The sequence below is a fragment of the Cupressus sempervirens genome, chromosome 8, assembly GCF_028749045.1.
Source record: "Cupressus sempervirens isolate cs-2001-9-10 chromosome 8, ASM2874904v1, whole genome shotgun sequence".
NCBI classification, from domain to species: domain Eukaryota; kingdom Viridiplantae; phylum Streptophyta; class Pinopsida; order Cupressales; family Cupressaceae; genus Cupressus; species Cupressus sempervirens.
Genome location: NC_143125.1, coordinates 385,962,467 through 385,985,762, shown reverse-complemented (window position 1 = coordinate 385,985,762; position 23,296 = coordinate 385,962,467). Strand labels below are relative to the sequence as shown.

Genomic DNA, 23,296 nt, shown 5'->3' with positions numbered 1-23,296 from the left:
CATTGTTGCATTAATCAAAGAATATGAAATTCACCATAGAAAATTGTCACCTTATCATCCTCAAGCCAATGGACAAGTTGACATAACTAATTGGGAATTAGAGAATATTCTTACTAAAATTGTTGCACTACATAACCATGATTGGGCCACATGAATTCCTAAAGCTATGTGGTCCTATTGTACCATACAAAAGACCACCATTGGTTTGACCACTTATGAATTGGTTTATGGTAAGAAGGTTGTACTTCCTATTGAGTTTGGAATTAAGACTCTTTGAATTGCCCTCTAACTTGAATTGAGTATCTCTAATGCTAAAAAAGAATGCATAACATAGCTCCACTCCCTTGATGAGTTACGTCAAGAAGCACTTCTTCATACTAAACTTGTTTAAAATCAATGAGCATTGTGGCATGACAAACACATTTGTCAGCATTCTTTCCAGCCTGGTGATTGCACACTTCTATACGACTCTCGATTCTAGGATTTTAAAGGTAGGTTTCATAGAAGATGGCTTGGACCTTATGAAATTGAGCATGTATATGACAATGGTGTAGTTTAGCTCTACATTGTGGAATCTAAACGTCACAAGCTCCTCATTAATGGTCATCAATTGAAGCTATATAAGAAGCCTCTCTCAAAGGAAGTTTTCTTTCTAGAACTTGCTAAGGAACTCACCATGGTTCCTTTTGGTCTCCTTCAACATTAATAGAATAAGAATATATATATATATATATATATATATATATATATATATATATATATATATATATATATATATATATATATATATATATATATATATATATATATATATATATATATATATATATATATATATATATATATATATATATATATATATATAAGGAAATGATCTAACAATGAAAACTAGTCTCTGGCATTGTTGGCCAACTACTTGTTGAAAATTGGGTAATCCGGTGACTTGTAGTTGTCAAACTCTCTAGTAGTGAAAATTGGTTTGCCAACACTTCTAGGTGGCACTTGATTGAAAACTGATTTCTCAATGGTCTAGTGTTTTACGCAAATAAATCAAAAACAAATAAATAAGAGCACAACAACCAACATCCAACACTAATCTCTAATGGATTCAATTCCTGTTGCCCTACCCTTGGTGTCCTTTACTCATGACCCTCTGGTCATTCAAGATTTTCAAGAAGACTATACTACTGTACTTGCCACATGTCTCTGCTCGATATCTTCTACCTTGATGATTGTTCCTTTTCAGATATTTTTGCTATGGGTCTTATTTACTTCTCATGTGCCACTCCCTATCTTAATTTTCTAAATGTGTTCCTTAGGTTTTTCTCCACATCTACCTCCTTCTATGTACCTTGTTCGACATTATTACTACTTCTTTGGCTCATGTGACATTAATACCAATTATCATCAACTAGTCATCATCAACTAATCATCCTTCTTCTTTTAAGGGAAAAACCCTTGAAAGCCAAACTTTGAATTCTAATAAGGAACCTAAATTTCAACCTATAGAACAAATGAGCCCTGATAAAGCCACAAAATCTCCAAAGAACAACCTTGATCAAGAAGACATGGGTCAACAAACATTTGATGTAGGAGATGAACTTGAACTTGTTGTTGTATGGAAAAATGATATAATACAAAATACTATCCAGAGGGCTTGTGGACAAGATGAAGATCATTTAAAGAAAAATCTAGAAGACATTATTGAAACACCTCAGAAAGAATACCTTCCAAGAGATGCTATAGAAAATATGGAGAGTTCCTGTCACATAAAACCTGATAAGGCCATGACATCACAGTCTTTGATTATCTCTTATTGCCTCCAAAGGACCTTTCAAGTACTTCTAGTCTTCTTCTTAACCCCATTCCACTGACAGTAATAATACTAGGCACTTCTATGGTTATCGTCAATCAATTTCTACACACTTTTATTTGACTTTAGCAGGAGCTTCAATAACATAGATCCAAGGTAATACTACAGGACAACATTATTAATACAACTATTGTCCCAAAAGAGTCCATGGAGCACCAAGATAGCAATATTCCACCTAGTTTGTATACATTATTTGCATGAGGACATGAAAATCCCTCAACTGGGGGGAAATGATGAGTCCTAATAGTGCTCTATTTTTATTAACCTTTTACCTCCTACATTTCTCAATTCTTTGGCATGAAATTCCCTTTTTGCTAAACTATTGATAGAAACGTAGAATATTTAGTACTTCTTTAAAGAGGGAATGATAGTTCCTAAAAAGTTATTAATTATATGAAAATGATATATTTTGACTAGTGTTGCTATAGGAACTAAGGATGCATGAGTATGGAGCCAACCGTTTAGTTGGAGGAGCAGTTTGAAAGCTATAATTTTACTATGTTATTTTGGGCAAATAGTTTTGAATGCTTAAACAGATAAGTTTTGGGCCATATGTTATTTTGGCCAAGTTGTTTTGTAATCTATTATATGTGGCCAGTAGCCAAAACAAATCATTACCTATATTTGGGGAGAAGGCCATCAGCCATTCTAGATTAGTTATTAATTTGGTTGAACATTTTAAGTCTATATAAGCAAATGTTAATAGCAAGACACTAGATATATATGATTTATGAAAAAAATATATTCATATTATCTCTAAAGTTTGTGGTATTAAAAGAATGGAGTTTCTATAGCAGCTAGTTTTAGAACATCTCTCACCTTGTGAACCAGAGGAAGGCACCCTCTCAGGAAACTTGGTAAGATTACTTTAGTATGTTTTGTGAGTATTCAAGCATTGATTGATTTTGTGCATTTTCTATAGATTGAATTAAATGTGTATATTTATATATTGATCAATTATCTATGCCTATTAGGAAATTCATTGCATATATGTTTTCCAATCTATACAGTGTTTTTTGTTGTTATTCAAGGATTTAATTATCTGATGAAATAATTGGTTGTGGATCCTTATCTATTTCACTTACTATATATCATTATTTTTCTGCTGCTTAAATATATTATCCATCCATTTATCAAACCACTTCTTGTTGCTATTTATCATACTTCCTATCACACTTATCATACTTCATGTCACACTCTATATTAGAACTAGTTTGTTGTAAAAAAGCTCTTGCCATCACTAAATCTCCTATCACAATCTAAGTAAATTTCAACTCTTAATCAGACCAACTTTTAGTCAAACAAAACTTTGCAATAGCATTCATTAAGACATTGTGTTTAATCATTTAGAAGTGTGTTAATTAGAATCCAAACTTTAGATTAGAATCCATTTGTAGAAGTAATCTTATGTCACAAAGTGGGTTGAGGTGGTTGCACTTAAGCATGCTCGAGATACCAAAGTTGCTAAATTCCTATATTCTAAGACATTTACTCACTTTGGTGTTCTACGTGAGATTACTACTGATCAAGGACGTTAATTCACTTTAGACCTCATTGTTCCATTAATCAAAGAATATGAAATTCACCATAGAAAATTGTCACCTTATCATCCTCAAGTCAATGGACAAGTTGACATAACTAATTGGGAATTAGAGAATATTCTTACTAAAATTGTTGCACTACATAAGCATGATTGGGCCACATGAATTCCTAAAGCTATGTGGGCCTATTGTACCATACAAAAGACTACCATTGGTTTGACCACTTATGAATTAGTTTATGGTAAGAAGGTTGTACTTCCTATTGAGTTTGGAATTAAGACTCTTTCAATTGCCCTCTAACTTGAATTGAGTATCTCTGATGCTCAAAAAGAATGCATAACATAGCTCCACTCCCTTGATGAGTTACGTCAAGAAGCACTTCTTCATACTAAACTTGTTTAAAATCAATGAGCATTGTGGCATTAAAACACATTTGTCAGCATTCTTTCCAGCCTGGTGATTGCGCACTTCTATACGACTCTCGATTCTATGATTTTAAAGGTAGGTTTCATAAAAGATGGCTTGGACCTTATGAAATTGAGCATGTATATGACAATTGTGTAGTTTAGCTCTACATTGTGGACTCTGAACGTCACAAGCTCCTCATTAATGGTCATCAATTGAAGCTATATAAGAAGCCTCTCTCAAAGGAAGTTTTCTTTCTAGAACTTGCTAAGGAACTCACCATGGTTCCTTTTGGTCTCCTTCAACATTACTAGAATAAGAATATATATATATATATAAGGAAATGATCTAACAATGAAAACTAGTCTCTGGCATTGTTGGCCAACTACTTGTTGAAAATTGGGTAATCCGGTGACTTGTAGTTGTCAAACTCTCTAGTAGTGAAAATTGGTTTGCCAACACTTCTAGGTGGCACTTGATTGAAAACTAATTTCTCAATGGTCTAGTATTTTACGCAAATAAATCAAAAAATAAATAAATAAGAGCACAACAACCAAACTCCAACACTAATCTCTAATGGATTCAATAGGAGGTCTCTTTGTTCCTTTTGTCCTACCCTTGGTGTCCTTTACTCATGACCCTCTGGTCATTCAAGATTTTCAAGAAGACTATACTACTGTACTTGCCACATGTCTCTGCTCGATATCTTCTACCTTGATGATTGTTCCTTTTCAAATATTTTTGCTATGGGTCTTATTTACTTCTCATGTGCCACTCCCTATCTTAATTTTCTAAATGTGTTCCTTAGGTTTTTCTCCACATCTACCTCCTTCTATGTACCTTGTTCGACATTATTACTACTTCTTTGGCTCATGTGACATTAATACCAATTATCATCAACTAATCATCCTTCTTCTTTTAAGGGAAAAACCCTTGAAAGCCAAACTTTGAATTCTAATAAGGAACCTAAATTTCAACCTATAGAACAAATGAGCCCTGATAAAGCCACAAAATCTCCAAAGAACAACCTTGATCAAGAAGACATGGGTCAACAAACATCTGATGTAGGAGATGAACTTGAACTTGTTTTTGTATGGAAAAATGATATAATACAAAATACTATCCAGAGGGCTTGTGGACAAGATGAAGATCATTTAACGAAAAATCTAGAAGACATTATTGAAACACCTTAGAAAGAATCCCTTCCAAGAGATGCTATAGAAAATATGGAGAGTTCCTGTCACATAAAACCTGATAAGGCCATGACATCACAGTCTTTGATTATCTCTTATTTCCTCCAAAGGACCTTTCAAGTACTTCTAGTCTTCTTCTTAACCCCATTCCACTGACAAAAATAATACTAGGCACTTCTATGGTTATCATCAATCAATTTCTACACACTTTTATTTGACTTTAGCAGGAGCTTCAATAACTTAGATCCAAGGTAATACTACAGGACAACATTATTAATACAACTATTGTCCCAAAAGAGTCCATGGAGCACCAAGATAGCAATATTCCACCTAGTTTGTATACATTATTTGCATGAGGACATGAAAATCCCTCAATTGGGGGGAAATGATGAGTCTTAATAGTGCTCTATTTTTATTAACCTTTTACCTCCTACATTTCTCAATTCTTTGGCATGAAATTCCCTTTTTGCTAAACTATTGATAGAAAAGTAGAATATTTAGTACTTCTTTAAAGAGGGAATAATAGTTCCTAAAAAGTTATTAATTATATGAAAATGATATATTTTGACTAGTGTTGCTATAGGAACTAAGGATGTGTGAGTATGGAACCAACCGTTTAGTTGGAGGAGCAGTTTGAAAGCTATAATTTTACTATGTTATTTTGGGCAAATAGTTTTGAATGCTTAAACAGATAAGTTTTGGGCCATATGTTATTTTGGCCAAGTTGTTTTGTAATCTATTATATGTGGCCAGTAGCTAAAAAAAATCATTACCTATATTTGGGGAGAAGGCCATTAGCCATTCTAGATTAGTTATTAATATGGTTGAACATTTTAAGTCTATATAAGCAAATGTTAATTGAAAGACACTAGATATATATGATTTATGAAAAAAATCTATTCATATTATCTCTAAAGTTTGTGGTATTAAAAGAATGGAGTTTCTATAGCAGCTAGTTTTAGAACATCTCTCACCTTGTGAACTAGAGGAAGACACCCTCTCAGGAAACTTGGTAAGATTACTTTAGTATGTTTTGTGAGTATTCAAGCATTGATTGATTTTGTGCATTTTCTATAGATTGAATCAAATGTTTATATTTATATATTGATCAATTATCTATGCCTATTAGGAAATTCATTGAATATATGTTTTCCAATCTATACAGTGTTTGTTGTTGTTATTCAAGGATTTAATTATCTGATGAAATAATTGGTTGTGGATCCTTATCTATTTCACTTACTATATATCATTATTTTTCTGCTGCTTGAATATATTATCCATCCATTTATCAAACCACTTCTTGTTGCTATTTATCATACTTCCTATCACACTTATCATACTTCATGTCACACTCTATATTAGAACTAGTTTGTTGTAAAAAACCTCCCGCCATCACTAAATCTCCTATCGCAATCTAAGTAGATTTCAACTCTTAATCAGACCAACTTTTAGTCAAACAAAACTTTGCAATAGCATTCATAAAGACATTTTGTTTAATCATTTAGAAGTGTGTTAATTAGAATCCAAACTTTAGATTAGAATCCATTTGTAGAAGTAATCTTAGATGCATGGTAATTTGAATAGCTTAATTTATTAGCAAGTAGAAATTTATATTCATAAACCTCTTGATTTATTATTTTTACCCCTGAGCAAACAACCGTTATATCTCTCATGAGTTTACAAATCTCTGATTAACATTCTTAGGGTATTATTGATTTGATCATATACCATCAAGTTGAACCTCAATTTTACCCAAAAATAATCAAGATAAGGTATACGATCGATTGGTCATGAATGCAAAAATTAATAGACAATAAAATAAAGATATCAAAAATAGGGCAAGACATATCATCTAGTTGACCAAGGAATGGATTAAGAAGCCATTCAAGTTGGACCTAGTTCCTAAAATAGCAATCTTATAGGCCATAACCTACCTAGTAAAGGGAAGAGGTGTAAAAGTTACACTACCAACATTCATAGCCCAATCTCCAATTAGGCTAGAAATGGTGTATTAGCATGATAGGGAAGTTGGATACTTCAAAGCAAAGAAAGGAAAGAATAAAAGGAAAAGAGTTTATCCTCAACAAGTTGAGCCTAAAGTAGAAAGGATTCAAACATAGGAGGCAATTCAAGCACTTGAGATCCAAGAGGCATGAAATTTAGAAGCCACTCAATCTTGGGATAATCTACAAGTGCCACTATTGGAATAGGGACATGGACCTAAATAGGAAGCACAAGAGGTGTCCACACATGATCAAGAGGAAGAAGCCTCTCCGTCAACTTGTAAAAGAGCTAAGACTAAAACTCCAATCAAAAAGACTAAAAGATAAAAAGTGGAAAGAAAGGTTATTCCTATTCCTTTAGTCCTAGAAACCATTCCTAAAGAGGATGAAGAGGATGAAGAAGATGAAGAGGATAAACTTCTCTTGAGTTAGAGGACTCTTTTGGCTATGGCTAATAAGGAAAAATGGGGAAGGAGTTCCATGGTAACACCACCATCTATTCCCACACAACCTATTTAGGTTACAAGTTTGGAAGATGAGAAAAAATAGTGGGTTCATGAACAAGAGGGTCAAAGGATAGATGTCTTTAAAATTTTCATATTTTGATTCCATGCCTATAGGTACTGAACCCATACTTGTGATAAGATAAGGGATACACCAATGAATAGGTCTTTGGGAGATGATTAGAGTCAATTGCCACTATTTCCTAAAGGACCTCTAAGTGCCCCACCATCACCAAGTCAAAATTTATCTTTCTTAGATAAAGGTTCAACCACTCCTCCTCTTGTTAATTTAGAGAAATTACAAGTTATGCAAGAAGAAGAGCCACAAAAAAGACCTATCGATGAAGTATCAAAAGAGGAGAGAATGCATGAAGAACTTCAACAAACATCTCAAGATATAGAGGCGAGGACTGTAGACTCAATAGACACAAGGATGCTTGATATTGATCTCTCATAAAAAGAGAAGACTCCAGAGAGGAGTGATAAGGGAAAGGTTCAAGTAGTTGAAATCCCCTCTTCATCTAAGTATATGTCTCTAATGGGAACTACTCCAAGCTAGTTGAAGAAAGAGGTGATGGTTAGGCATAAAATGAAACTATATTGTAGTGTGGACGAGGGAACAAAAGAATTAGTTGAAGCCCTCAAGAAACCTAAGCTACCTACAAGTGATGGTGATGAGAACACAACCCAAACATAGAATGGACACAATAGGAAAGGGGAAAATTTTATTAACTATGAAAATATGTTAGTACACTTAGTGCAGAGAAAGAGACTCCAAAACATGCCCTATGGGCTTACAATAGCATAAATCTAGAGATAATTTCTCCTTTCAGTACCTCCTCTCAAACTCCACTCTGAACTGGCTTTTACAATGTCAGAAATGTCCTTAAATAGACCCCAAAGGGTTAAGGATTAGGAATACATTCTAGAAAATTCTAGTTGGCATCCACCGACCAAGTAATAGGCTCCAGAAGCCACGTTAGAAGTTGGCACAAAATTAGAAGAATCTAAAAATAGTAACCAAACTTTCAGAAGGCATAACTTTTGAACTGTAGCTTCAATTGACGAACTGTTTACATTTCTGAAAATCCCTCGAAGTGCTCTATAGCCCTATGGACCAGCTTCACTCATCCCCCATTTTTTGGCCCTATTCAAAGTCATTTAATGCCCCTAACCTAACTTTGAAGCATTCTTAAGAGGTCTCCAAAAACAAACATACTGCTATAACTTTCAAACCGTGGGGCCTTTTGACCTGATTCTTTTTCTAGAATGCTCTAAATTACAATGAAAATCATCCAACCAATTTACACCTTATATTTCACCAAAATGATGGCTCAATTACATACTCTTTTTTTTTTGCATTTACACGTATCCCAAGGTGCTCAAATACTCTATCCTAGAACATTGATAGTGGAACTATGAGAGTTGGAACCTTTATTTGACCCAAATGGGTATCTAGAAATGAAAACACATGAAACATAAATTAAATCTAAGTACTTTTTTTGGGTGACACAAGATTGCCCTTATACCTCTAGATGCTCCTACATCAGATGTGTGAACATCAGCCTTTATTTTTAAGAATAAAAATTAGGACTTGTTTTCTCATATTTCCATCCCTCCTCTACAAGTAGATAATGAAAATCTAACCATGAAAGATTATTAGATTAAATAGGTTTTTCTAGGAAAGCCCACTATGGACACTGCTAAATTGATGATCACTACAGGAATTAAAGAAGTGTTTAACCACTTGGAACAAGATGAGTTTGAATTGTTGAGGCTCCAAAAATAGAATGAGCTTCTAAGAGGCTATTTGCATGAAGTGGTTGGTCCTTTGGACCCTAATAATCCTAAGGCAACTCTAGGTATGACACTTGACAAGAAGGACAAGGAAACTATACAATTGGATCCATTTTTGAAGGCATGTCAGCAATGGTAGGAAAGTTTTAAGGAAAAAGATGTAACATAATATAGGGAAACTTCAAACTATTACACCATATGCAAGTTAATATAGATAGGTTCTTTACTATACTAAACTAGGATTTCAGATTTATGGATGATGTACATACCTAGGGTAAAGACCTTCAAGCATTACAGTCAATAAATGGCAAGAGGTATTATATGCTCATAGATGTATATATGGGGTGATGAATTTGATAATATAGATGATTGGATTGAGAAGATTTCTATTGGTAATAAAGTAATGAAGACATTACATGTGGATATTTGTAAGCTCAAGGATCAAACCCAATAGTAGATTTTGAAAGCTAAGAGGTATTACAACAATGCTTGCCTTGACATTTTTGAAGATGAATCAAGGGATAAACTCCTATGTATGAAAATAATTGTCAAATAGTTTTGCAATATTGTTGAAGAAGCTTTGACTAATGAAGACAATAGACAAGCATTCATGACAAAGAAGGTATTTCTAGAATTAGATGTAAAATTGTAAGACTTTATGGAGACTTGCATAGAAGTGGACATCCATCGGCAAATAGTAAAGGATAAGTATGATGCTTTGGATTTTTTTGATATAACCCAAGTGATGGAAATCATAGAGAATTTTAAGAGAAAACATCTAGACATAGCTATGGTATAAAGGGGAAGAAAACCTAGAAGCTAGAATTTTAGTTTTGACATTTGGAAAATTTTGGATTTTTTGGACTTGTTACCAAGGTGTGCTTCTCCAAAGGTGTGCAAAGTGCATAAGGTGAACAAGGTGAAACTCTCCAAATGTGTGCTAGAAGTTTTTGAAGTAGTTAGAGGTGTGTTGATAGTTAACTACCAGTTCTAAATTTAGAGCTTTCCATGCAATAGAAATGCATTCTAACAGTAGTTTAATTCCTACAAACATCTAGAGAAGGTTGACCTTCTATTTTTTGCATCTCCAAAGACTCCTACATCCTCTTACAACTTCTTTCTTCTTACCTATTACTTCTTTCTTCTTTTAATAAATGTAAAGACTCGAGTATGCACCCATTAAATGATATAAACAAGGGTGGGTCCTACTTAGCACCTCCTAGAGAGTCAATTTTTATATATTTAGTTTTTATTTATTAGTTTTTACACATATATCTACATGAAGGAATCTCTCACTCTCAACACAAATTGAGGAGGTGATTTCCTATAAATTGAGGAATTAAATGTGTATTTTGGGTCATTATTTTGATGCAATAATATATGCTATTGGTGCTCTCATTTTGAGTGTAGTGATTTCTTGCTAGAGTGTGTTATATTTTGTGTATGTATGTTTATGGAGTGTAATAGAGCCAATGGTTTTTTTTGTTCTGTTATTTTAATTGAGTGATCTTTTAATTCTAGAATTTTCCATGTGTTTACAAATTTTTTTGACATACTTAGTTAGAGAAGAGATCATCTACTATTCATAAATATCTTTTTCTCTCACATGAGCACACTTTTCATGGCCTTGTAATTTGATGAGAAGTGAAAATATTACAGTTACTAAATTGCCATCAATGATTGTATCAATAGAATTAAAGAAGTGTTGCTCCTATTTTCATTGGTTACCTACCAATCTTTTCAAAGGCTTAACTTATATACATGTTGTTTTTGTGGCTTATGTTTGTTAGGGATTTACTTTTCAAGTCATTTTCATAAACTCTTTTTACCCTTTCTTCATTATTTGCTTTTACAAACACTTGGTTATTTTAAGAATTCATATAGTTGCATAGTTAAGATTGCATTCATTATAAACAAAAAATACAAAAATATGTTTCTTTTCTGTGTGGTTACTTTTTTTGAGATCGTAAGCATATTGATTATCTTATCCAAAATTGGTTTGAACCAAAAAAGGCCTCTTTGTGAACAAATACATTTATCTTCAACTAAGTAGATTCTAGTAGGTCGCAAGATCGCCCAAAACCTTAGAGTTGATCTCAGATTAGCTTTTTACTAGAGGATTGCAAAAGGATTCCTATAATTAAGCATCATGCAAAATGATAGCTCAGCACTACACCATTATAGGTTTACTAGGTCAACCTATACCAAGTATAAGTTGACTTGGTTAGCCTATACCAATGTTCTACTCATTAGGGACAACCTAGAGTTTCATAAACTACATAGACATAACTAAAAAGTAGGAAAGAAAGTGGAAGAAAGAGAAAATTTCTCCTAAAAGGAATAACTAAATAAAGGTAGATGAAGTTCTTGAACAATGGGAGAAATATTATACCTTTTCTACATCATTAATTTCTCTCTCTTTGTGCATGATCTTTGTCACTTTGAATCCCACCTATAACATTATAGTTAAAAGAAGTGATAGACTATTGGGATACTTTTATCTCAATTCCTCCTTATTTCTTGGGAATCTTGACAAGACCAACATGCTTCCTTGTGACTTTAATCCTAGCAAGGAAAATTATTCATCTTATTTATTTCCATGATAATGATGATGCTTCACTCCATCTTCCCAGTCAATTTAAAATCTAAATAATAAATTAAAGATATTATAAATTTATTTAGTTTAAAATATCCATAATCCTGAAACCATTTCCACTATATCATACATAAAAAAACTCATTCAAAATGTTGAACTTGGTATTACCCTCTTGTGTAATTTTCCCTATATTTTTTATTCTAATGTTAAATCTTTAGTTGATAGTGCTCAAGGGATAGGATTTGTTCCTCCTTCTACAAGTGTCCCACACCTACTTTTCACTTATATTCCAAGTCTTCCTACTTATGTTAAAACCTCTTCTTACAACTTCAATCCAATTTCCAATCCTATAAAAATGAGTCTCTCTAATATCAATCTTCTTACAAGTGTCCCACCTACTGTATTGTCTTTATCTGTGCCTTCTTACCATTAAGTCCCCTTTACATATTACAATCTTCATCCAACCACTTCTACCATGATTTATGCCTCTTCCAACATTCCTTTTTTATTTTGATAACATTCATAGCATAGATAATGTATCTATTCCTATCATTTACTCTACTAATTCCACTACCGATAGCTTAGCTCAGATAGTTTCTTCTTTGTAACAAAAAATTTCTTCACTAGCTCATTCTTAATTAAACATTCCTACTATTATAAATTTAGGATATGATTGGCACTTTGAATATTTTCATAGCTTTGGTATTGATGATAAGTTTTGTGGCCGATGACATCATATGTTGTTTATTTCATGACAAACACAAATATTGTATACATTTGTTAGTTCAACAAGGACAATAGTTGATAGAGTTTGATATGTAAGATTATATTTGTGTAGTAATATTATTTTAGAAATTATTGTTGTAAATTTGGTTGAGTTAAGATTTTGGATGTTGTCATTTAGGGAAACTTTATGCATAGTTAAGTTTCCTTCCATTGAAGATAAATTTTTCATATGATCAAGTGATAAAAATAGCTAAGTATAAGAGAGGAAACTAGGGTATAGTATTTTTTTTGTCAAAAGGCTCAATTAGGAGTGGATACATAGCTACAATTTTGGTAATATGTTTATTGGTTATTTAGGTTGATTGAAAACAACGTTAAGGAAAATGGTATAAAAGTGAAATATTTCAATAAGAAAATTTGTCAATGACTATGTTATATTATGTTATGATATGTGAAATTTATTTATATTGGATATATTGTATTTTGACAATCATAGAAGAGAATCAATTGGATATGAGAATGATCAAATGAAAGGACCAACAAAGGACTAATCAAGTATATGAGATATCAATATAGACAATATTTTTATATTTCTTTATACTACTTGTAAATTTGTATATTGTTTCAGTGAAATGAAAAATTTTTGCAAGAAAAACCCTAATATGGTTGAGGCCTCTAACAAGGTCAATTACCTCTACCAAGGACATATATATGATTTGTATGTAGTAGACTCCTAACAAGGTCAAAACCTTTCACAAGGTACCTTTTGATTAGAGGATCATTTTGTATTGTATGATCTTAAAATGGAAAAAACTATCATTTAAGACCTTTTAGCACCTATCCTTTAGTGATCTTATAGGCCATGGATAGACTCATGCTCACTATTCTCTTTTGACTATTTCTTTCCACTTTTCTCAATTCTATCTACACTCCTTATGAGACCTCTAGAACTTTTTTTCAGGCCCTTCCTTGGGAAAAGGTAAGCTTTGGTGACCTATTATGGAATAGGTCAACCTTAGGTTAACCTATTATTAGAAGAGGCCACCTAGGTTGACCTCTTCCACATGGAGTTAGGTTCTTGGGCCAAAGGTTTCTCAACATTTTGAATTAATTCCATCTACTCTCTAGCTGGCTTATATTATTTTTTATGTAGAAGTATCCTAGGGTAGTCAGTTGTAGTGCCTCTCCCATTTGACTTCTATAAGTCATCCTGATGGATGCACCTTGTTGATATTTTGTTGTGATGGATCATGATTGTGACCATGAATGGTTTACACCATTGAGGTGATTGGATTTATGTTTTTGTATTAGTTTCTTTCATTATGCTTTGGCTGATTTATGAGATTATGATGTGATTTTTGGTTCACTAAGGTTTGTGCCAGTGGTTACCATGACCAATGTGGTATCATGATGTTATTCCATGATCACCTAGAGATGTGTGCAGAGATTGCACTATGTACTATTACCATGTTACACTAGACTAGGTTCCTATAGCAGTGGTTAGTCATATTTATGACTATGTCCACTTATGTGTTTTAAGTGCCTTTTTGTTATTTAATCAACCTTTATTAAATGCTTAAATGATTAGAAATGGATTGTCCATTTGGATTATTTAGTTATGTGCTACAGACATTTACCTTGTTATATTTTGATCTGAGAGATATTTGTTACTTATGTTATGTTTTACATTTGAGAGGACCTAAGGGTCAGATGTTATACTTTGATTTCAGTATCATAGATGTTAGACTACTATGTTGTTAAGTTGATCATTTTGCATGATGATGCCATTTTGAGATGACAGTGTGTTTCATGATGATATCTAGTTATCTAGTATTTGGACATACCTCTAATTATGTTATGTGATAGATTTAATGCTATGGTTATTTACTTCATTCCTATGTTATTATGCTTTATGTGAACATGAGTGATGTAAATAGATTATTTTAATATAATTAAATAAATGGTTAAATTAGGTGATTTAATGCATTTATTGCTTTGACTATGTTATTATATGCAATTGCAGTTGATCATGTTGTTTAGTGTGCAAGATTTATATCTCTAGTAGTGGCACATGGAGTTAGTGATTCAACCATTCATATTTTATCAATGTCATTCCTGTATAGTCGACATATCCTTATTTTAATTGTTAAATTAAACCTTTCGATGATTATTAAATCTAAACTTGTTTACATTATGTGATTAGACCAGTGAGCATGTCTATGCATTTAGAGGTTCACTTTGTTGCAAAAGTTGCTAAGGAAATTTATGTGTTTTTTTGGGTTTTCGAGCTTTTTAATTGATTTTTTTTTTTTTTGGTAGCTTTGTCATAGATGAATTCCTATTTCTAGGAATAGCCTAATTTCATTTGGGTCGATTTGGGCTTTAACTAGGTTGGCTAGTTATTTTCCCTAATCAATTATTCACTTGAAAAGTGAATAAATATCCAAAAAAAAGAATTCAATTCCTCACTTCTCACTTTTGAATTAGAAAGTTGGAGAGTAAAACCCAAAATCCTCTTCATGAAGACTTACTATTTTGTTCATTGTGGGAGCTATAGGCCTGGGATCATCATGAGGTTGAGCTCATTGGATCCAACTCAGAGAAACCTTGGATTGCCATAATTTTTAGCTACTTCTATGAGCTATTTATTTTATGGTTTAGATTCCCATTTTGTCCTTTTGGCTGTGAGGTAGGGCTTTCCTATTTTATTGATTCGACTTTGTTTCTACTTGTTTTTTTGGTAGTCATTTGTTTGGAGGCTGAGAACTAGTGTTCCCCTCCATTTCTATATGCTAGTTCTACCGAGTTGGGTAGGTACAAACATTTCCCTATTTTTTAGGATGAGGGTTTGGCATTTTGTGCCATTGTGCCATTATGCTAGTTCTACCCAGTTGGATAGGTACAAACATTTCTCTATTTTTCGGGATGAGGGTTTGAAATTTTGTGCCATTTTTTCATACGATGTTTGAACTTGATTATTTTTAGATTTTTGAAGTTTTTTTACTGAAAGGCCAAATGGATTTTAATTTTTGTAGTGCCTAACCTCGCTCACATTTTTTTAGACATATTATTGCTATTATTATCGAACTATGTTAGACTAGTTTATGTTAATAGATTAGTAGCATTGTTTCGAGATTATCAGACACTATGTTATGGATTCAATTGATGTATGATGAGATTATTTAGACTCTACATTTCATGTATGCATGATGATTATTACATTGCTTTCAGTTATTGATGATGGTTAGTTAGATGGTTTATTATCACATGTGTTTTTATTATGGATACTTACCCCATACTTGCATGTGTATGGTGTGCATGTTCATTCTTATGTATGGTGTTTCTGATGTGGTTAAGGAAGGGAGTTGTAGTTACCTACTAGTTAGAATCTACATGATGCACCACTTCCTGCCATTGCCTATTAAGCTTAGCATTATATATATTGTATGTACATGCATGGTTTTTATGTAGGTTGTAGGTACTAGGTATCGACTTTCCTAAATTGCTAGGATGAGCATACCCCATTACACTATCTCAATGATAAGAGGGGGGAGATAAATTCTCAAGTCCAAATCTCAAACCCTTAAACCATTTTTCCTAGAGAGATAGGAAAATTATCTGGATAGTTTACCTTTTGAATGTGTTAGATGACATAATTCATGATTTTTAACCCTTTAGACTGATTTTATATGAATTGTTCTATGATGAGTTTTTATATTTTATCTTGGAGGTCTATGGTGAATTTTCTATTAATTAAATCTAAATTAAAATATTTAATTAATAATTTAATTATTTGGGAAAAAATTAATATAATATCATAACCTTTATATATTTTGATTAATTAAATGAGAATTAATTGAGAAAAAGAATTAAATAAAAGAAATTAGAAATTAAAATTAAAAATAATAAAAATAACAATAAAGTAATAAATAAATAATAATAATAAAAGTTATAATAAATTTAAAATAAAAGTTATAAAAATTAAAATAAAAGTTATAAGCTTGCCTAGGAGTAAACGCACCTCTTGATTGTACATATGTCAACAACACGGGAGTTAGTGCACCAATTAAGCACATGGTGTCTACAACCTTATGACTCATCTAGAAGGTTGGAACAGACTCATGCTTAATTTTCAACACCTTTTGGTTGTTTCTAGATACATTCTAGGTGCTTCCTGAGAGTCCTTTATATTCAGGCACTCCTAAAGGCTTGGGGAGAGCATTTGGAGAGCATCTTTGGAGGACTCGGAAATGTGGGAGAAGGAAGGAGCTAGCTCTACAATTTTTGAGGAGAAGTGAATTAGCATCAGAATTTGGGTAGACTCTTGTGATTTTACCTATGTTATTTTCACTTCTTGCAGTTCCTGTCTTCTTCGTGTCTTCTAAATGTTTTCTAAAGATTTTGCATACCTTGCTTGCATGCTGTTGACATGGGTAGTTAAAATCCATATAAAAAATTTCCATATGCATGGATCTGAGAAAATTACGGGGCTAGGGTTAAAATTTATAGCCAAATCCATTAGAATAATTCTTAAAATTGGAAGCCCTTTTTATAATTGTGTATATGTAGAAACAGACATGTTTATATATATTTTTATTTAGATCTGCATACTTATATAATTTTATGTATATATTTATATATACATATATCTGTTTATGCTTAATAAATCTATGCATATATATATATATATATACACATACATATATACATACATATATATATATATACATATATATATATATATATTTAGATATAAATATACATACATATATATAATTAATGATAAATCAGATGTTAAAATCATTGTTATATATATATATCATAAAATCCTAATAGCGTTCGCATCTGCAAAAAGAAATTTTGGAAATGTTACAAATTTATATATATATATATATATATATATATATATATATATATATATATATATATATATATATATATATATATATATATATATATATATATATATGAGTGGGGGTGGGTTGCACCTCCCCCCCCATACCCCGTACCTTTGATGGTCCCAGGGTACCTGCATATGCAGCGTACCTACGATAGTGCATTAATGCATATGTCGCAGGGTACCCGTGACAATGGTCACATAAGTGACGGTCGCCAAAAACAATAGTGACATCCTTTTTAAATTTGATTACATTTTAAAAAAACATTTATGATATATATAAATGTCATCCACTTTTAATATCACCAATATCATTATTAATATTATTAAAATTTATATATATATATATATATTATGTATATATATATTAATAAATGTTAAATATTATATTAATAATAAATGAGATTTTATTATTAATTTTCCTTCCAATGAAATTAATTATTTTAGTTATTAATATAAATTGAATTCAACTGTGAAGATAGAAATATTAAAGAGATATTAACAAAGATAGTTAGTTATTAATTAATTTAATTAATTATAGAATTAATTAAATTTAATTGATAATTAAGTTATGTAATGTAGACTTTTAATTGATAAGGTTTTAAGGAAGCTGTAAACTATCTTTCCATAAGTTGATGAATTTGTGTTTTACTCAACAGGATAAATGGGTCAACTTAGAACCTTATACACTTGAAATATATTTGAAAATGGAAAGTGAGACTTCCATACTTAATTCAATTATGTAATCTTAGCAAACCAAAAACTGTGCTTGCATTGTGTATTCTCTATGTTTTATGTTTTGGGTTTTTGGGGTTGACTAGTATTGACCAGTTATAGGACATCTACCAAAGGCTCAGGGGTTATGATTGTGATGTCATGATGATGTCTTTTGATTCTGATCTTTATAAACCCAACCATGGTTATGTGATGGTATGCTCTATGAGATGTTGTATTTACTGATTGTTATTGCTCATCAGTCTTTATGTGTGAAGCTGAGATGTATGTGTATTTGAGACACTTGACTTAACCATTTTTTGAGTCATCGATTAGTTATCCTTGGATTAATTTCCAGTCGCCATGATGGGACTAAAATGTTGATTTATGATGTCATGTTGTGACATGTTTTGACTTGACCATTTTGGAGTCTTCGATCAGTATGATTTTGAGATATATTTTGGTTATTGAGAACTAATGGATAATTTTGATTATCAGTGATACCTTCAGTTGCCAATAGAGAACTGTTGTGGTCATGATTATCTATGGATGCTTTTTAGTTGCTCATGGAGATTTGATGCTTTTATTATGGATATTTGATGTTCTTATTGTGGATTATCTTTTGGTATTTCTTTTCAGTTATACACTTGATTTGTGTCACACTCTAAACCATTCTATCCAAATGATTCCATGAGTTGGAATGCTTGGATGCCGGCTTAGAGCTCCCTATCTATAGAGTGCAAGAAGCTAGTATTCAAACATGAAAGCTCTCAACCAAGCCTTAAAAATGTGCTTCTTGCTAGTAAACCATGCAACGGGAGGTTCTTTGAGAGAAGAGCAAGAATGCAAGTGTCTACAATGAGTTCCTCAAAGATGCAATGCAAGATGGAAGATTAAACTTGAATGGAAATGCAAGATGCAGCTATGCTAGAATGTAAATGAGAGTGCTACAATACCATTATTTAAACTATGTGATATTATTGCAAGAATCAAAGCTAAACTAACATGCAACTACTAAGAATTCCATATGATCTTATGCTAATATGATGGAATGAGAGAATGAGACAAGAAATGAGAAATTCTCCACAAAGCTCCAAAGAAACCTATTAGAAAACCTGTAGCATAACAATATTGAAAAGATGGATTGATCCTTTAAGGGGGAAAGCTCTCTCCCTTTTAAAGTCATACGGACGGTAGAGATCAAGATGAAGATGGTGGATGATCAACGATGGAATTCAAAAATAGGAGTGATCCATGTGCACACACAAGTCAACCAATAGAATATAAGTTGACTTGTCACATAAGACAAAAGTCTCACAAGCCTTTTATTTTAATTGTAAAATAGAAAAGTACTTTATGTGTGCACTTTAAGTGGGTTAGAAGAATGGGGTGTTTTATTTTAATTAAAAGGGGACATGTTCTTTTAATCAAATAATGAACTTAGGATAGCATAGTCAAACTATAGGTTATAATCAAATAAACTGATTATTAGCAATTTGGTCTAGATAAATGATTAAATTAATTTAGCCAAAATGCTGAGAAGGGGGTTAATAGTCTAGATGACCATTTTTAGGTGATTACACTAGTCACTTATATAGGACTGGGGTGATTATGAGATTTATGATTCCATGAGCTTAGGGTAGGTTATCTACTTGTAGTGTCAGGAAGTGGCTTGCAATGGGGGTTGGGGCCCTAAGTGGCTACCAGGGTAACTCATTGTAAGTTGTTTTAATAAGTGAAAACATTCTCACCTAATACTAACTAAATGAACCTAATAAGATAATTGTTTTGTTCTCGTGCATGCCTCAAGTGCTAGTACAAACTAGGATGGGAGTAGAGAGAAAGCTTGGTTGCGACCTTGCATTCCATAGTATGCCTTGTCAGTATGAGAGGATACTAGTGGCCGCATAAGGATCAGTAGGGACCCTAGAGTCCTAAGCTAACTGATAGGGTAATTTCTACATGATTTATATGATGACACTTGCCCACTTATAGAGTAGGTTTCCTACATGTCATTGTGTGCCTCTGAGAATAAGATGTCAATTTTGTGATTGAAACCTTTGAGTTAGTATACTTTTAAGATTCCCAAATTTAGAGATTATTTATGCTATGTGATTTTGATAGCCTATTTGGGACTTGAGATTATCTCCTTAGCATGGTGGGAGTGGATCACTTAGGTTCCATGTGGTCGAGTGGTAGTGCTTTATCACTCTTATCATTTGAGATCCGTCTGAGACACCGTGGCTAATGCATTCTTGTTGGCATCTATCTTCATGGATTATGATGGTGGACATGTATCCATATATTGATGATTTTCATATGTCAGATGATGTTATCTTATGCTTTACTTTGCATGTTAGATTTCTTTTCTGCATATGATGTAGTATGATTTACGAGTGACATTCCTACTATGTTAATATCGATGATATCTTTGGTGATTTGGAATGTTACGCATGGAGGGATAGCTAGGACCCACGATGGTCTAATGATGCTTATTACAGTTGGGAGGAATCGTGCACTTAGATATTTATGTTTGATGATTTATGGTTATCTCTTATGATGATGTATCATGTATGATGTATGGTTTTATTTATGTTATTGCATCATGGATTAGATTTAGAATGATGATATACTTTATTTCACACATGTATATTCTTTTAAGCCTATCATACCTTGTGACGTGTACAATGGATGATTGAGAAAATCGAAAATGTAATTCTAAAGAGGACACTTGTATATTGTTTAAGTACATTGGATGTATCATTATTATTTCATGAGGATGTGATGTTAGATGAATAGATAAATTAGATGTGATTCAATGTTAAGGGATCCATGAAGAATGTAACCTGTTATGTATGCTATGTTTACTTTCACTTGTACTATTTTTATTACTATTACTATTGTGTACTATTGTGATTACTATTACTAACACCATTTTGAGCATAGTCGGTTGCACAACTAGCCAGAGTGATATGGGGCGTCGGTAAGTGACTACCTTTTTGTTTCTTTTTCAAGCTTTTTGTGAATTTTTTCTCACGTTTTTAAGTTTTTTGAAAAAAAGGCATGCGATACTTTTAAAGTATCACACAGGCTTAGAAAAACTGTCACACGACACATTTTTTCAAAAAAAGTGTCGCACCATTTAGAAAAAATATGTCACCCCGGCGATACCCAAATGTTGCATGATGCGGTGCACAATGTTGCACATTATAAAAATGTCGCACTCCTATGTAAAAAAGTGTCGCGCGATACTGTTTCAAAAAAAATGTCGCACTCATTATGTGAAAAGTGTCGCACAACTATTTTTGTTGTTTTTTTTAATGCTTTTTTTCATCATGTGACTATTATTGATGATTACTTGTTTTACCTGGACATGAGATATTCCCTGCATTACAGATTAGAGCTCCTAGGGTGGTTGGTTTGCATGTTGTGGATAATTTTAGTGATGAGGAGCAGATTGTGCTAGTTGCTATGGGCTTGCGTTGGGTTGTATGGATGCCCCATATTCGAGAAAACCACAATTTTCTATCTACACTGGCAAAGAGGTGGCATAGTGAGCATAACACCTTTCACTTACCAATCGACAAGGTGTTGATTACCTTGGAGGACGTATATTTCATTCTATGAATGCCATGCCATGGCAAGCCAATAAGTTACTTGGTTAGTAGTTTATTGATTTAGCCATTTCAATGTTGGATGCCAAGTGTACTAATGTTAAGTTTTGTGATGGCATAGGTGTACTATGATATGACCCTAATAGAGGGGCAAGCGCGAGTGCAAGAGCTTTTCTAGGATGTGACCATTCTGGACCATCACCTGAGTTGGGAGAGATTGATGACTGAATACAGATATGATTATCCTTTGCCCAACTTGTTATGCTCTTTGGTAGCCTAGGCCTTGGTGACAGACCGAGGCCAGAAGGGCTTTCCACTAGGATGGGGTTGACTGATATATGATCTGATCTCCCAACCACATAGGATGGCATGGGGGCCTTCTATACTGGCAAAGATGTACCACGAGCTTCATGAGATAGTATACCATGAGGGTGGGTCATGGGCATGTAGAGCAGTGTTAGCACAAATCTGGGCTTGGTAGCACATCACTATGATCCGACCATGGGTGCAACCATGAGAGTGCAGCCAGCCATACTTTTTTTTTCTATAGAGGTTTCATCCCACAGAGGCATATTGGAGATGTGACCTATTACCAATGCCTGTTTGATGAGCTGACAACATTCACATGGGGACCGTATTAGGAGTGTCAGCGATGGTCAAATTCATGGGAGTTAGACTACATGTGGTATAGCAGACTGCTGGTTGGTCAAAGCACAGACATTGTGGAGTAGTTTGTGATTAGTCATGTATGCTGATAGTTTGCAAAGTAGCAGGTGGTGTTAGTGGAGACCACTACCTATGCTTGGATGTGCATAGATGAGGGATTGGGATGGCTACCAATGCTGGACTATCAGATAGCAGTTTGGGATACTGCAGCACTAGTGGTGACTCCCTCAGATTATCGCCCAAATGTGGTAGATGTAGGGGCTGATCCAGGGTATCTTTATGAGAAGCAAAGCCACTCATTCCCCTGGTTCACACTCTAGATGTAGCACCTGTAGGAGTGAGAGGTGGAGGTGGTGGCAGAGGAGGAGGAGGCAGAGGGAGAGGGAGAGGGGATAGGCAGATGGAGGGGGAGAGTTCTTGAGCAGGGTGGAGGAGGATGCAAGCATAGGCAATATAGGTGATAGAGGAGTCCTTAGAGTCTGATAGTGATGATGGTGGAGAGGAGGAGGTTCCCTTGAGGAGATGGCGAGCGGTGAGGGTAGAGGCACCCGCAAAGAAGCTAGCAGGAGGAGAGGAGTAGGGTGCAAGGATCCATGCCTTGGAGCCAGAGCTATAGGCAGCTTGGGTGACCATTGCAGTATGGGATCAGCAATTGATGGATGAGCGAGCATGAGCAGATGAGCTGCATTGAGAGTAGGATACTATGAGGCGAGAGGTAGCGCATCATGGTGCTCGAGGTGCATACTATTATGCCACCTATAGGAGTGT

General features: G+C 33.5%; 1 pseudogene; it reads left to right on the top strand.

The window, feature by feature from the left end:
• Window positions 1-22,848, top strand: part of LOC149542912 (putative V-type proton ATPase subunit H pseudogene) — a 131,105-nt pseudogene extending 108,257 nt beyond the window's left edge.
• The last annotated feature ends 448 nt before the right edge of the window (window positions 22,849-23,296 follow it).